We start from the raw sequence: 16,267 nt of genomic DNA, 5'->3' as shown, positions 1-16,267 counted from the left end.
GGCACACACAGACATACACACATCTAGGACCCCCACCCTCCCACCACGCACTGTAGTCTTATTCTAGGACAAAGTCCTGTGGGTCAGCCCACCGAGTTCCAATGACCCGCTTCCTTCCCCAAGTACACAATCCTCCACACCTGGAGGATTTGATTTGAAGGAATTCTGAGAAAGGACCCTGTGTGATTAGAAGTGGGATTAGGACTCCGTTGCAGTTGGTCCTTGCTGCCACGCGGTGTCACTGTTGAAACTTTGTCCTGCATAGCCTTTTGGACATTTGTGATTTTCCCATGAGGTTCCAGATACTTTAATAGCCAAGGTGGGGATTTCAACTTCCATTCTAAAGTTTCCGGTTGGAGCGCCTGGGTGGCTCTGTCGGTTAAGCGGTTAAGCGTCGGGCTTCAGCTCAGGTCATGATCTCACTGTGAGTTCAAGCCCTGCGTTGGGCTGTGTGCTGACAGCTCAGAGCCTGGAGCCTGCTTCAGATTCTGTGTCTCCCTCTCTCTCTGCCCCTCCCCTGTTCATGCTGGCTCTGTCTCTCTCTCTCTCTGCCTCAAAAATAAATATACATTAACAAATTTTTAATAATAAATAATGAAAAATAAAAAATAAAGTCATGGTTTACCCTCGTTCAGCCATTATCGCCCCCAAATCAATACCTTGATGATTCCAGAAGACCTCCTGAGCCACATGCTGTGTCAGAACCAGCCTGGTTCTGACCAGGCTAACCCTTAGGACCAGGTTGATAACCCCAACAGCAGCAACAACCTAACGTGCTCCCAGCACTTACCAAGCCGTCAGGCACCACACTAAGAAATTTTCGTGGATTATAAAATTTCGTTTAAGGAGACATCACACCTTATGAAAAGGGGATGCTCCCAAAGATGTTGGATCATTCAACACTTAAGTATCTTGACACTGTATTTTCCAGAAGAATCACTGTAAAAGGGCAGGGGAGGTGGGGGGAGGAAGCTTCAACCACTGCAGAACATCTTTGCCTTTGTGCTATTTTTTTTTTTTTATTTGCTAAACACTAGAATCTCTAACGTTTCAGGGAATAGGCGCTCCTAAATTAACTACTTGGCGTGTCACGGCAGTTCCTTGGGCTTTTTCAGAGTGTTTTATCATATCTAACTTCCATTACAAAAGTTATTGATTCTGGACCGTGGTTTTTGGCACTCATGCCACCAGTTAATGAACTCAGAAAATATCGCCCTAGGATACAGAAAATATTTTAAATGTTAAGGCTGAATATTAAAGTAACAGCCCATCAGTCATTAGCGTCCACTCTCAGAAGGTATGATGCCCATAAACAATGGCTCAATTCACACAATATGAACATGAATAGCAGTTATTTACTTTTGCAGAGCAATGGATGCGGTCACGTGACAGTGGTTGTAAACGCAGTCCACAGGCCCACTCAACTCACCAATTTTGAAATCATGTAACCTGGGCGATTTTTTTTTTCTTTCAAAAAAAAATTTTTTTTAACGTTTATTTATTTTTGAGACAGAAAGAGACAGAGCATGAACGGGGGAGGGTCAGAGAGAGGGAGACACAGAATCTGAAACAGACTCCAGGCTCTGAGCTGTCAGCACAGAGCCCCACGTGGGGCTCAAACTCACGGACCGCAAGATCATGACCTGAGCCGAGGTCGGCCGCTTAACCAACTGAGCCACGCAGGCGCCCCAGCGATTTTTTTTTTTTTTTAATTTAGGGGGATTTGCAGTTTTTCAAATGTGCATAACTCATATTTACATAATATATAAATGTAAATGATGTAGATGAAAAATGAAGCCTTCGAAAGCAATTCATCAGGTGTCACTGGCTGGCTCAGTGGGTGGAGCATGTGACTCTTGATCTCAGGGTGGTGAGTTCGAGCCACACGTTGGCTGTACAGATTACATAAAAGTAAAGTAATAAACTTAAAAAAACAAAAGCAGTTAATCTATTCCTTTAAGGTGTCGTAGTTGATGAATGACAGGGTGGAGAGTAGACCCCAGTGCTTAGGAACGCAGATTCCCTTTCTCTCAAGATAATTTAATTTTGTTTGTTTGCTTGTTTGTTTGTTTACATTTTTTGAGAGACAGAGATAGTGTGAGTGGGGGAAAGGGACAGAGGGAGAGAGAGAGAATCCCAAGCAGGCTCCACACTCAGCACAGAGCCTGACACGGGGCTCGATACCACAACCCTGAGATCCCAAGCCGAAATCAAGAGTCAGACACTCAACCGGCTGAGCCACCCAGGTGCCCTACTTATTTATCTTTTATTGAAGACTTTATTTTATTTTGTTTTTTCAAGTAGGCGTTCCCGGTGTGGGGAATGAACTCTCGACTCTGAGATGCAGAGCCTCATACCCTACTGATGAGCCAGCTAGGTGCCCCCCAAGGTAATTTCATTTTTCAGAACTTACTGATATTCCTTGTCCTAAGCCTTGGTTGAAATTACACTCATCCATCCCAAAAGCGTTTCTCAATTTTGAATCTTAGGAAGAAATGTTGGGGAAATATGAATTCCCCTTATTCCAGAAAAACCCTTATACAAGTGGAACACCTCCTCCCGCCTGGCCTGATGTGGCTACTCAGGGAGGGGGAGCCTGCACAGAGCGATGGACGTTTCTGTTATTTCCTCCCTCAGGACTGGGGTTGCCAGACGTTTGGATAACTAAAAGGGGCCAGTCAAGTGACTTCTTGAAATAGGAAGTCTGCTTCAAGTGATCGAGACTAAAGACTAGCATTTATTCCTCTCGTTGCTTTTTTTTTTTAACTTTTTTTTAACGTTTGTTTATTTTTGAGACAGAGAGAGACAGAGCATGAGCAGGGGAGGGGCAGAGAGAGAGGGAGACACAGAATCTGAAACAGGCTCCAGGCTCTGAGCCGTCAGCACAGAGCCCGACGCGGGGCTTGAACTCACGGACCACGAGATCATGACCTGAGCCGAAGTCAGACGCTTAACTGACTGAGCCACCCAGGCGCCCCTTTTTTTTGGTTTTCAAATGATCCTTTATTGAAATATTTTCCTTTGTAGTTCTTAACTAGCTGGGCATTCCACTGCATCACTATTGATGTGACGTATGATGTCACAGGGGTGGTGGCCGTCAACATTGCAGCCCACAGATTGGGCAGTCCCCAAGATCTCTTTAATGGGTCCAGAGAGTTCTCAGGCTAAAGATCAGTGCTGCATCTGTGGGGCAATGTTGACAATCTCATCAAAAGTGGTATTTCCACGGTGCTTAATGTTTTTCTGCTTCCATCTCTTGGCCGTTCCTTGAAGGAAACACTTCAATCTGAGCCTGTCTTCTCTGAATGGTCAGTTTCACTGAAATCCTCAGATCCTTCCCATCACCGGTTGCCTTGGCGATATCATCACCAACCTTCTTTGGAGACAGACCCGGGGGGGCTGATCTCTGGGGCTACAGCGAGGCGGCACTGAATTCCCTACCCGTGCACCTCAAGTATATGACTTTGATCTTGGTGGAGTCGAACTTAGGTGGCCTGGTGGAGGTGGCTGGTGTTGGATGAACGGCGACCAAAGACAGTTGCACCTTCACCTCCTCCCGGCCGAAAGCCAAAAGTTCATCGCGTATTTAATCGTGGGCTCGACTAACAACTTAGCACACATGCACACTCATAGACGTGTAAGTACACTCATACATATGTGTATACACATGTACACACAATCGCGGTCACCAGAGTCACAGACAGGCACAGACACTCACATTCACACACGTGTACAGAAACACATGCACACCGGTCTCGGGAAGGGTGTGCTGGAGTGTCGGGGCAAACTTTACACCCAGTCCAGCCCCAGACCCTGAGGAGGGCCTCCCGGACATGGGGGAAGCAGGGAACATTCCCCCGTAGGAGTCTCAGAGCCAGTCAGCACTAATTACAAGGCCTGGAACAGGCTCATCCATCATCTGGGAGCGACAGGCTGGCCGTGCGGCCGCCTCCTGGGCCCCTCCCCCACTGCACTCCATTTCTCCTTGAGTGACCGCAGAATGGCTCCGGCAAGCAAAAAGCGCTGTAGCTGAGAATGCAGTGCTGTCCAAAATCGTAACTACGGGCATGCCCTGGCTCAGCTGCTAGCTCTTGACTCCTCTCTCTGCACCGGAGAGAGCTCACGGAACGCTCCTCCACCCTCCTTCCATCTATTACCCCTTGGCAAACGGCTTGTACCATGTGCTCCCCACCGGGCTTCAGTATTTCACTGCAACTTTGCAATAATCCTGCACCTTGGGATTGTTTTGCCAGGTTTGCAGATGAAGAAGAGGAGCCTGTAAGACGTAATTTGCTCAGGGGCGCCCGGGGGCTCAGGTCATGATCTCACAGTTTGTGGGTTCCAGCCCTGCGTCTGGCTCTGCACTGACAGCGGAGAACCTGCTGGGGATTCTCTCTCTCCCTCTCTCTGTCAATCTCCTGCTCATGTTCTCTCTCTAAATAAATAAATAAACTTAAGGAAGGAAGGAAGGAAGGAAGGAAGGAAGAAGAAAGAAAGAAAGAACAGACCCCTGCTCAGGGTCACCCAGTGGGGAGGGCTAGAGAAGGTATTCAAACCAGAGTCGGCTACTTGCATATCCCAGAATCCCCGTGCTTCTCCCACTGCCCGCCCCCCGCCACCTCCATGCAGGTGACTCCCCACGTTGCCAGCTCATTGCTGAGCATTTTCTCTTGGGAGCCACACTGGCAGTTCTTCCTTGTCTTCTCTCCTAAATCAACTAAAGAGTCAAAGCCTGAAGGAGTCCCACAGAGGAAGACCAAATAACAGCCTCAAAGGCCAAGGGTCGGGGGCTGAGCAGAAAATGCATGGCGCTGAGCCAGCCAGGCTGCAATGACTCCACCGTGGGGCCCACTGGTGTGGTCCCAGTGTGCCGGACGTGGCTGGCTTCGGGACACAGCATCAGAGCCAGACTGTCAGCCCTGGATCCCCAATCCCTGGTCATCTAGCTCTGCTTCGTGGGGACTGAGTGTCCTGGAGGTATTTCTGGGGCCAGGGCAGTGTGGGCCTCACTGGAAAACTCTGCTCCCATGCTGAAATAATTCTGAAAACCTCCTTGAAGGCCAGGACCATGGTTTTTTGTCATTATCTTCAGCTTCAAGTATGGCATCTATAGAGCCGACACTCGGTATATACCAGCTAAAACACGAGAACAACAACAAAATACTTTCTAAATCCTATCTACTTATTTAAATGCTGCCATTCTGAGTCCAGTGCAAATCCCCATCCCCCAGCCAGCAGTGTTCTCTGGTCTTCCCAGCCAATAGCACCACGCCCTCCTCCAAGCACCAGGCTGAACATATATTGCCTTACATAACTTGTAACATGTTCATGAGTATTTGCCTTTTCACTCCAACTACTAGGAAGCTCCTTTGGGAACCTGATTCGCACTGTGCTTCTGTGGCACCACCTATGCCTATAAACGTGCAGCAAAAGCTTTTGATTCAAAGTGTACAATGTCCAGAGGTGCCTGGCTGGCTCGGTTGGTAGAGCAAGAGATTTTCGATCTCTGGGGTCCTGAGTTCAAACCCTGTATCGGGTGGGGGTAGAGCTTAATTAAAAAATGGTTTAAAAAAAAACCCAACAGAGCGTGCAGTGTCCGTATTTGGGTAAAGATTTTACTTTATAATGATGACATTGATGTTATTCTTACTTAATGTGTCTCCTCAGGAAACCACTAGAGGAAGGAATACCAAAGCACAGCTTCTTGCGGTTATTATCGGCCAGGGGCTTGCCTTACAAGTGTTCTTTCTACCAAGGAATTACACATTTGTGTGGGTGGTCTTCCTTCCTCACCGCTGCCCCCCGTCTTCGATTCCTGGGGTCAGAATTTAGGACTCCACGGATGGACAGCTTCAGTCGGAACTGGGGGATGGTTCTGCACCCTTCGTGGAAGGCAACATCTGGAGTCTGGAAATGTAGCTGTAGGATTAAACAGTGTGACAACCCCGCAGATAGATTGTCTTTCTTTTTCTATTCAAATGGGCCACCTAAAGAGAATCTATACTCTGTATCATCCTGAGGGAGAGGGGGTGTTTTCCCTTTTCCCCCTAATTGATATGTAGTATCTAAAGAATTCCCATGTCCAAGCACCTGAAGTGTTTAACCTAACAATTAGTTATATGCAGAAAAAGCAAACAAACCATGAAGTTCCCCGGCAAGGGCATTAAAAGAAAGGAGACAATAGGGGCGCCTGGGTGGCTCCGTCGCTTAAGCATCTGACTTCTGACTTCGGCTGAGGTCATGATCTCGCCGTTCTTGAGTTCGAGCTCCACACCGGGCTCTGTGCTGACAGCGCGGAGCCTGGAGCCTGCTTCACGTTCTGTGTCTCCCTCTCTCTCTCTCCCCCTTCCCACCCCCCCCATTCTCAAAAATAAATAAACATTAAAAACATTTTTTAAAAAAAGGAGAGAACTACTTTCCGATACTAACTGGTTTCTTATATCAACCAAACCAGTTTCTGATAGGAACTGCCACGCTTATAGCTTTACAGCAGCCAAGAGATGGAAGCAACCTCAATGTCCGTTAGACGAAGAATGTGTGGGTAAAGAACATGTGGTGTATACATACAACAGAACATTATTCAGCCTCAAAAGGGCAGGAAATCCTGCCGTATGCCACAGCATGACTGTGAACTTCAGGCCAGCAGGCTAGCTGAAAGAAACAGGTCACGAAAAGACAAATACTGCACGAGTCTCCGTCTGAGTTATGTAAAGCAGTCGTGGTCTTAGGAAGTAGAAAGGTGGCTACCAGGGAGTGGTAGGAGGACGGGGAAGGGACTTCTTGTTCAGTGGGTGTAGAGTTTCAGTTTTGCAAGACAAAAAGATTTTAGAGATCTGTTGCTCGAGAGTGGGCATATATATGTGTGTATATATATATATATATACATACAGTAAAACCTTGGATTGCCAGTAACTCATTCTATAAGTGTTCTGCAAGACGAGCAAACATTTCCAATAAATTTTGACTTGATAAACAAGCGTTGTCTTCCAATCCGAGTAGTACGGGTCGCAATGTCACATGATCCCAACGTGCGCCAATGGTTCTTGAAATTCGCTTTGATATATGAGTGCTTTGAATTATAAGCATGTTTCCAGAACGAATTATGCTTACAAACCAAGGTTTGACTGTATTGTTTTCTTCTTTTTTTTTTTTTAAAGTAGGCTCCATGCCCAAGGTAGGGCTTGAACTCACGACCCCGACATCAGGAGTCCCATGCTCTATCCACTGAGCCAGGCAGACACCCCAAGAGTGTGCATATATTAACACTCCTGTATATTAAACACGGGTTAAAAGCGTAAATTTTATGTTATATGTGTTTTACCACAAGAATAATAATAAGAAAAAGCACCATTCTTGGGTAACAACCTTGTCCCAGGGATTTCCCAGTAGTAAAATACTCATCATAACCTATTCAATGGGTATTGTTGTCCTTGCTTCATACATGAAAGAAAGGAAGAGATCCAGCGATGTATTTGATCCCATGGCCACCTGACTTCAGCAGCCATGTTTTTTACCCACAGAGCACACTCTTGCACCCCCAGGTGGCATTGGCCTGGTGACCCTCACTCTATAGGTAAGAACAGTGAGTTGGGAGCTTGAGTTCAGACAGGCTTCTCTGGTTTTGCAAGGCCAGACTTCCCATGTCAAACCACCTCCCCAACCATATCAACAGTCTCTCCCCATATATGTTCCCCACGTCTTCCTTTGTAATAGCACCCCTGATTTTCAGCTGGCAACTTGGCCAACTGAAATGAAGACCTCCCCTGAAGGTAGTTGTGGACATGTGACTAAGTTCTGGCCAATGGGATGTAAGCAAAGGTGTCAAGGATAGCTTTTGGGAGGGGTCCTTAAAATAGGGACACACCCTTCTTCAGTCCCTCTTCCTCCCTTCTGCTGGCTGGGATAAAACACGATGGCCAGAGCTTGAGGCAGAATCAAATCTGAACCTATAATCCAAACCACAGCATGTTGATGTTGTCACATGAAACCCTTGCACACAGTGAGTACACCTGGTTTATCAGTGTTCCATATGTTGCATGTAGGAGAAATCTGAAGTCATCCCATTGGTGCTGTCACGCTTAGTGTGACCCAGATCCTTCAGTGCTTATGGTTGGATGAAATTACAAGGCATTTACAGATTGGAAGCTAAAGATCCACTGACTTCTCTCAATGCCCCCTTCATTCATTCAGTAAGTATTAACTGAGTGCCTACTATATGCTAGGCACTGTTTGGACACTGGAAATACAATGTCAAACAAGACAAACAGAGTCTCTGTCCCCTCAGAACACGCACTTTTATGGACTGATACTGTCTTCCTCCCATTCCCTACCACGTGGTATGAAATATCCCAGTGTATGTGAGAGGTGTGGGAGTAAGGACAAAATGTGGGAGGGATTTTGAAATGTGACCAAGGAGGGGCAATATTCTTTTGTCCCAGATTTCTCCACAAGGGAGACCTTGCAGGGACCTAGGGGACATTCCTGCCCTGGCCTGTGCTGGGGGTTGGAATTGGGTCAGGTCTACAATATGAATCAATAAACTCATCTAAGAGTCCACCAACTGGGCCAGTTCTTTAAGTTTCTGTGGGACCCCAAAGGGCCCCAGCTACCAAAAAAGGATTGCTGGCAACAGTAATGGTAAATGTGCTAAGTTCACCTGTGGGGACCTATATTTTCTCAAGCCAAAATCATGTCACAAGGTCTAAGAAATACCCATTTCCATGGGGTCCACTAAAACTGAAAAGTTTTGACCTCAGAACTCTACTAGAATATAGATTGGGAACTATGACATTGTATCATATCATCTAGGCCCATCACCCTAAAACCCCTTTGCTGTTAGAAATTACTAGAAACCCAGCAGTCTGTTGTAGCACTATTCATGATAGCCAAGGTGAAAGACCAAACTAAATGTTCAACAGATGAATAGATAAAGAAAATGTGGGGCACCTGTGTGGCTCAGTCGGTTAAGCATCAGATTCTTGGTTTCGGCTCAGGTCATGATTTTGCGGTTCATGAGATCGAGCCCCGCACTGGACTCTGTACTGACAGTGCAGCTCCTGCTTGGGATTCTGTCGCTCCCTCTATCTCTCTGCCGCCCCCCCCCCCCCCCCCCGCTCGTGCTCCCTCTCTCTCCCTCTCTCTCTCTCCAAATAAATAAATAAACTTTTAAAAAAGTATATATATACGCATATATATATATATATATATATATATATAGAAGGACAGACACACACACACACACACACACACACACACACACACACTGGAATACTATTCAACCTTAAAAAAAGGAGGGAATTCTTCAAGATGCAACAACATGGATGGACCTTGAGGACATTATGCTGAGTGAAATAAACCAGACACAGAAAGACAAGTACTGCATGATTCCACTTCTATGAGGTATCCAAAATAGTCAAGCTCTTAGAATCCAAGAGTGGAATGGTGGTTGCCAGGAGCCGAAGGTGGGGGGAGGGTGTGAGGAATTACTGATCAAATGGCGTAAGATGTCAGTTAAACAAGCTGAGTAAGTTCGAGAGATCTGCTGAAGACATTGCATCTATTGTCAACAATACTGTATTGTCCACTTATAAATTTGTCAAGAGGATAGATCTCATGTTAAGTGCTCTCAACACAATGAAATAATTTTTTTGAAAAATCTAACAGTGAGCCAACACTTTATCTAGACTAAGCAAGGTGTTCTGATTAGTGCTCCAGAGAAACTTTCATTCCATCTGGGGAGATGTAACAAGGAAAAATGAGAGGGCACACAGTCTTTGCTGTCAGGGAGGATTTTGGTCTGATGGGGAACCAGACATAAAATAACGATAATCACACAAGGCAGAGGTGCAGCTAAAAAGGCAGGTGGAGATGAATTTGGAAGGTCCCGAATACTGTGCTAAAACATTTGGGCTAGAGGGGTCCCCTGGGTAGCTCAGTTGGTTGCGTGTCCGACTTCGGCTCAGGTCTTGATCTCGCAGTTCATGAGTTCAAGCCCCAGGTCGGGTTCTGTGCTGACAGCTGAGAATCTGGAGCCTGCTTCAGATCCTGTGTGTCTCTCTCTCTGTTCCTCCCCCTTTATACTGTCTTTCTCTCTCAAAAATAAAAAGAAAAGAAAAACAGAAAGTATACCTTGCTTAAAAAAAAATCTGGACTACGTCCTTTTTACGGAGGTCTAACTTGGAGGAAGATGGGAGGGTATGTTGTCAGGGAGGCAGTATGCAAATGGAATCCAGAGGGTTCATTTTGCCTTGTGATGTACACCCAAACACAAAATACAGATTTTTCTAGAATGAGTTACCCACAGTTTCCATCACCTTCTCAAAAAAAGAGTCCATGACCTAGTAAAGGTCAGGAAGCAACTAGGGAGCCATCACAATTTGGGGCAGGTGAAGGATAGGAGGTTTGTGTTGTGGACTTGCACTCTGATGGAGCGGAGGTTAAGAGGAAAGTTTTCAGGGGCACCTGGGTGGCTCAGTAGGTTGAGAATCTGACTCGATTTCAGCTCAGGTCGTGATCTTTAGGTTCGTGAGTTCGAGCCCCGTGTGGGGCTCCGCACTGGCAATGCACAGCCTGCGTGAGATTCTCTGTCTCCCTCTCTCTCTGCCTCTCCCCTGCTCGTTATCTGTCTCTCTCAAAATAAATAAATAAATAAATAAACATTAAACAAAAAAAAAAAAAAAAAGAGGGAAGTTTTCAGAGGCTGATATTCAGCTGGCAGGGGAATGGTGAAAACAGGAACATCTGAGCCCAGGATTTAGGTCAATTGGACGAAAGTAGCATAGGGAAAGAGAGGTACGGATTAGCTTTACGACTGGAACCCTAAGGAAGAAGATATAAAGGACATTGTGACTGATTTTCAAATCACACAATTTCTTTTTTTTTAATTTTGTATTTGTTGGGGCGCCTGAGTGGCTCAGTCGGTTAAGCACCAACTTCGGCTCAGGTCATGATCTCGCAGTTTGTGAGTTTGAGCCCTGTGTCAGGCTCTGTGCTGACAGCTCAGAGACTGGAGCCTGCTTTGGATTCTGTGTCTCCCTCTCTCTCTGCTCCTTCCCCACTCATGTTCTGTCTCTCTCTGTCTCTCAAAAATGAATAAACACTAAAAAAATTTTTTTTAATTTTGTATTTGTTTATTTTTATTTTTTCAATATATTTTTAATTAACTTACTTATTTTGAGAGAGAGAGAGAGCAGGGGAGGGGCAGAAAGAGAGAATCCCAAACAGGCTCCGAGCTGTCAGCACAAAGCCTGATGTGGGGCTCGAACCACAACCGTGAGATCATGACCTGAGCCGAAATTGAGTCGGATGCTCAACTGACAGACCCACCCAGACGCTCCTCTTTTTTTTTTTTTTTTTTTTTTTTAATTTTGGGAGTATAGTTGACATCCCATCGGCACAATTTCTTTTAATCTGCCTTAGAGACAGAAGGAATATTCTCACCAATCCAGCCCAGGGTGCCTTCCAAACCACAAGCTACCAGGCAGTTTGCCAGAACTTCCCTGTAGCCTATGGTGCATTTTGCTAGGAGAGTCAGACGCCCTATTCTCATTCTCTACACCATGTGCTTCACATCCAGAAATTCTGTAAGATTCTAGTGGCTTGGCGAAAAACCTAGAGTGACTTGTTTGCCTATACGAAAATGGTGTGTCAGGGGGTCACCTCAGAGCCTCCCCCATCTCTGCAAATACAGAAGGTCTCTCTTACAGTTCTATAGAATTAAGCCATGTTGCACGGGTCATTCCAGTCTCCACAGCAGATAAGGAAGGCTGGAGGTGACTCCAAGGTTTTCAGCCTGAGCGACTGTGTTATGGTTTTAATGGTGAAGAAGAACCTAGGGAGAGAAGTGGGCCTGTGGGAAAGGTGAAGGTATGGTAATCAACGTGGGTTTGACCAAACTGAATCCAAGGCATCCCTGAGACTTTTGATCAGCTGGGAACCTTTGGGTTGTGGGTCACAGGGTCCTAAACCTTATGTGAATAGAAGAAGGCCATCAGCAATTTCAAGCTTGCCTTTCGCCAGCATAACAACCCCAGCAATGCCACTGTCCCCAAGGTTCCAGCCAACCTCTCGGGTCTTAATGCTGATGGACTCTGAGTGGATACCCATCCTTGAATCAATTACGGTGATTTAATTGGCTAAATCCTCTGTGGTTGACAGTCTGCAAGTTGGCCCTTTAGTGACGGTACTTCCTAGTATTTGTAATCCCCTTCTTTTGGGTAGCTTACTTCTAACTAATAGTATATGGCAACGTTGGAGTTGTCACTTTTTTTTTTAAGTTTATTTTATTTATTTGGGGTGCCCGGGTGGCTCAGTTAGTTAAGCTTCCGACTTCAGCTCAGGTCACGATCTCATGGTTCGTGAGTTCGAGCCCCGTGTCGGGCTCTGTGCTGACAGAGCCTGGAGCCTGCTTCGGATTCTGTGCCTCCCTCTCTCTCTGCCCTTCCCCCTCCCACGCTCTCTCTCTCTCTCTCTCTCTCTCTCTCTCTCTCAAAAATAAACATTAAAAGAATGTTAAAGTTCATTTTATTTATTTATTTTAAGTAATCTCTACACCCAGCGTGGAGTTCGAACTCACCACCCTAAGATCAAGAGTTGCACGTTCTTCTGACTGAGCCAGCCAGGCGCCCTGAGGAGTTGTCATTTCTGTGATTAGGTGACAAAAGATTGCGCTTTGCCACTTGCCAAAAGACTCTCTCGCTTGCTGGCTTTGATGACGCAAGCAAGCCGCCATGCTGGACACATCCACGTTGCAAGGAACCGAGGACCAGCCAACAGCCACCAAAGAAATGAGGGCCTCAAGGAACGAAATCCTGCCAACCACCAAGAAAGTGAGCTTGCAGGCAATTCCTTTTGCCCACTGAGCCTTCAGATGAACCCCTGCCCTGAGTGACAGACACTCTTAGGGCAGCTACCTGAGACATCATGATCAGAGGACCCAACTAAGCCCTGCCCAGATTCCCGCCCCACAGAAACTGCAAGAAAATAAATGTGTGTTGTCCTCAGCTATTAAGCTGTGGGCTAAATGGTTACACGGCAACAGACAACTGATACAACTGGGTTGTGTGATTGCCCCTGGAGGGGTAGGTGAGGTCAGCCTCGGGTGAATCATGGGGACTCAAAGTGGAGAATAGGTGTCTCCATGAAGGAAAGCGAAGGTGTAGTTACCAGAAGGGGGATGAAATCTGGGCAGGCAAAAGCATCAGATGTCTACCTCATACAAATATTTGGGAATGTAAGGAGGCAGCTGGAAACACATCTGGAGACATAGCTTGGGCAGTGATTCGGGGATCGGCGACTGCCGGAACTGTAAGGATGGATACAACTGCTCCCAAAAGAGAAGGGTTGAGGGCGGATTTATTGGGAACAGCAACAAATAAGGGGCAGCTGCAGGAAGAGCAAAGGCGATTAGGCGAGGAGAGAGGTAGAGGAAGACAGCATTTGATGCTGGACAAACTCAGTTTGTTTGGTCAGTAAGACAAGTATCTGAGGAGCCACAGAGGTTGACTTCTGTTAGAAATCTCGGTCTCATCAGGGTCGTGAATTCAAGCCCCGAGTTGGGCTCCACGCTGGGCATGAAGCCTACTTTAAAAAAAAAAAAAAAATCTGGGCCTTTAGTTCAGAGGTTGTATATTGGGAAGCCATCAACACAGAAGTGACAGGTGAAATCAGGCACGTGTATGATTTTGTCCCGGTGACAGAGTATGGAGGGAGAGGAGGACCAGACAAATCCTTGCAGACCGCGTGTATGTAGGTGCGGGGGGACGGAAGAGGACACATGAGAAGGGACCAGAGATAAAGTAGCTGTACAAATAGGAGGCGATCCAAGAGAGACCAGTCTTCCCAGAAGCCATGGGAATTTCTGACATAGTCAATAGAGGCAAATGCTTAAGAGACGTCGTGTATGAGGAGGACTGAGGAAAAAAATGGAATCGGTAATGAGGAGGTCATTGGTGGTCCTAGTGGGAACATTTCAGTTGAAGATAGGGGCAAGGCCCGGCTGTGTGGGCTTAGGAATGGGTGGGACATGAAACAGAGAGGTAAGAAGCCGACTGGCACGGTGAGAGGTTTCCCCGTAGGTTCTGGAAGTCTTGAGCGTACGTGTAGGCTGAGGAGGAAAGTCTGGGCTAGGCCCCTCCACTCCCAACTCGGTCATCTTTCCTGAGTTCCCTTATATCTTGCTGAGCCAACACGGTCCCACACTGCCTACCAACTAGCTGTCAGCCAACTCCTGTTATAAGGAGACAGTTGTGCTAGGCTTTGCCGGCCGTGTGGTCTCTGTCACAAGTACTCAACTCTGCCGCTGTAGTGTGAGAGCAACCGGAGACCATCCTTAAGGGAATCGGCACCACTGTGTCCCAAAGAGCTTTATTCACAAACAGGCAGAGGACAGGATTTGGCCTGTGGGCTGTAGTTCGCTGACCTTGCTCTAGGCTCATGGAAAGGGATTGGGGGGCCTAATACATGGGGCAGATGATAAAGCAAGAATAGTACTAAGACCTCAGAGAAATGAGTTTGCTTCAGAAAGAAGGTTCTTTTTTCTTTTTTTAGACTTTTAAAAAAATGTTTATTTTGGGGGGCGGGGAGAGCACGAGCAGGGGAGGGGCAGAGAGAGAGAGGGAGACAGAGGATCTGAAGTGGGCTCTATGCTGACAGCAGAGAGGTGGGGCTCAAACTCACACTGTGGGATCACGACCTGAGCTGGAGTCGGACACTTCACCGACTGAGTCACCCAGGCGCCCCAGAAAGAAGGTTCTTACATTTATTTGGGTACCTTTGCAGTCTGACTCCCTCTTTGTGTGTCTGCCTTGTACTCCTCAACTGTGAGCACCTTGGGGCCAGGGATGTTTCCCAGCCTTCCACACAGGAAGCGCTGACACACAGAAATGGTGGAGAGAAGCAGGACGGTAAAAAGGCAGAGGCACTTTATCCTGGAAGGAGAGGAAATTGCAGAGGCTCACATGTAAAGGCCTGTATCATCTCAGTGACATGGGAGCCACTGATCAGCAACCAAGTTAGACCCCCTGATGTTGAAGGGAGGCAACTCTTCCCAAACATTCCAGATTCAGTACTTCCGAGAGGGGGAGGATTGGGGCAGATGGTCTCCCCGCCTCACAATTACAGAATTCCATGGGGTGCACCCAAATAGAGAGCTGGGTAGGATTCTGGGGATTGGGGAGGGAGGCGGAGGGGGCACCTCCAAAATGGTCCTGGGTTTGCTAGGAGGACAATGGGAAAGCGAGACTACGACAAAGCCCAGGTGCATTCTGGAACTCCCAGAGGAGAAGGGAAGGACACGGAGGTGGGGTGGGGTTTACACTCTTACAACAGGTTGGACCTCGTCTGGCTGTTCCTGGCCTCCTTCCAACTCTTTCCTGAGGACGAATGGGCCAAGCAGGGATTTAGAAGGTGACAAGCGAAACAGGAAGCTTTCTCCATGCAGTTCATTCCTGGGCGTGGGGAATCCAGAGACTGGAGACTGAGCTGAGAGGGACCCAGGAGAGTCCCCTGTTGGGGACCTGGTGTCCACTGTGCCCCAGGAAGGCCACTTGTGGACAGGGGGCCTGTGGGCTAAAGTGAAAGCAGCAGAGAGCTGGGGGTGGAGGCACTGAGGTAGAGGGAGGAGTAGGTGGGACGCGTCTCTTGGTGGGAAAAGGAGAAGAGCAACTTCAAGAAAAACGAGAGGAAACATGGACGTGTTCAAGACCTCCATGATCTGTCCCAGCTCAGCTTTCCATCCTTGTTATTATTCCCCTTCGTACATCCTAGGTTCTCACTGAATTTCCCACCCACCCTGAACACATCCCCCCATTCAGTGCGTGTTGTTTCCTCTCCTTCGCGTTCCCTTGTCCTCCTTTCTCCCATCTCCTCATCTCTAAATCTTTTTTAGCCTTGGAGTCTTAGATGCCACTTCCTCCAGGATGCCTTCTTAGATTCCATTCTCTATCGGAAGTGGTCCTTCTTCCGCTGAACTCCTTATCTGTCTGTTACCCAGAGAAGGCATTTAGCAATTTCCACCTGAAAGTAAGGGAGTATTGAAGACAGAAGCCATTCCCCAGGAGGTGCTGTGTCTTCCTCTCCCCTCGCCCCTGTGGCACATCAGCCAGGCAGAGGCCCTCTGGGAGTGGGAAGTGGATAAATACTGCACTAGCTCAGGCTGGCACACAAGTCTCCACTCTGCCAGCTTCCTGTAGATCCCTGTCCCCGCTGGTGTTAGGGCCTTGCATGAACCCATCCCAGCCTGTAGCTACCAGAATCCTGACACCCTGCA

General features: G+C 47.3%; 1 pseudogene; it reads right to left on the bottom strand.

Annotated features, from left to right (window-relative positions):
* Positions 1 to 2,996: 2,996 nt before the first annotated feature.
* LOC132660703 (large ribosomal subunit protein uL11 pseudogene) lies at positions 2,997 to 3,835 on the bottom strand (annotated as a pseudogene).
* Positions 3,836 to 16,267: the final 12,432 nt, after the last annotated feature.

The sequence above is a fragment of the Panthera onca genome, chromosome D1 (assembly GCF_046562875.1).
Source record: "Panthera onca isolate mPanOnc1 chromosome D1, mPanOnc1 haplotype 2, whole genome shotgun sequence".
NCBI lineage: Eukaryota > Metazoa > Chordata > Mammalia > Carnivora > Felidae > Panthera > Panthera onca.
The sequence above is the reverse complement of the archived record's forward strand: the minus strand, read 5'-3'. Positions and strand labels throughout refer to the sequence as shown.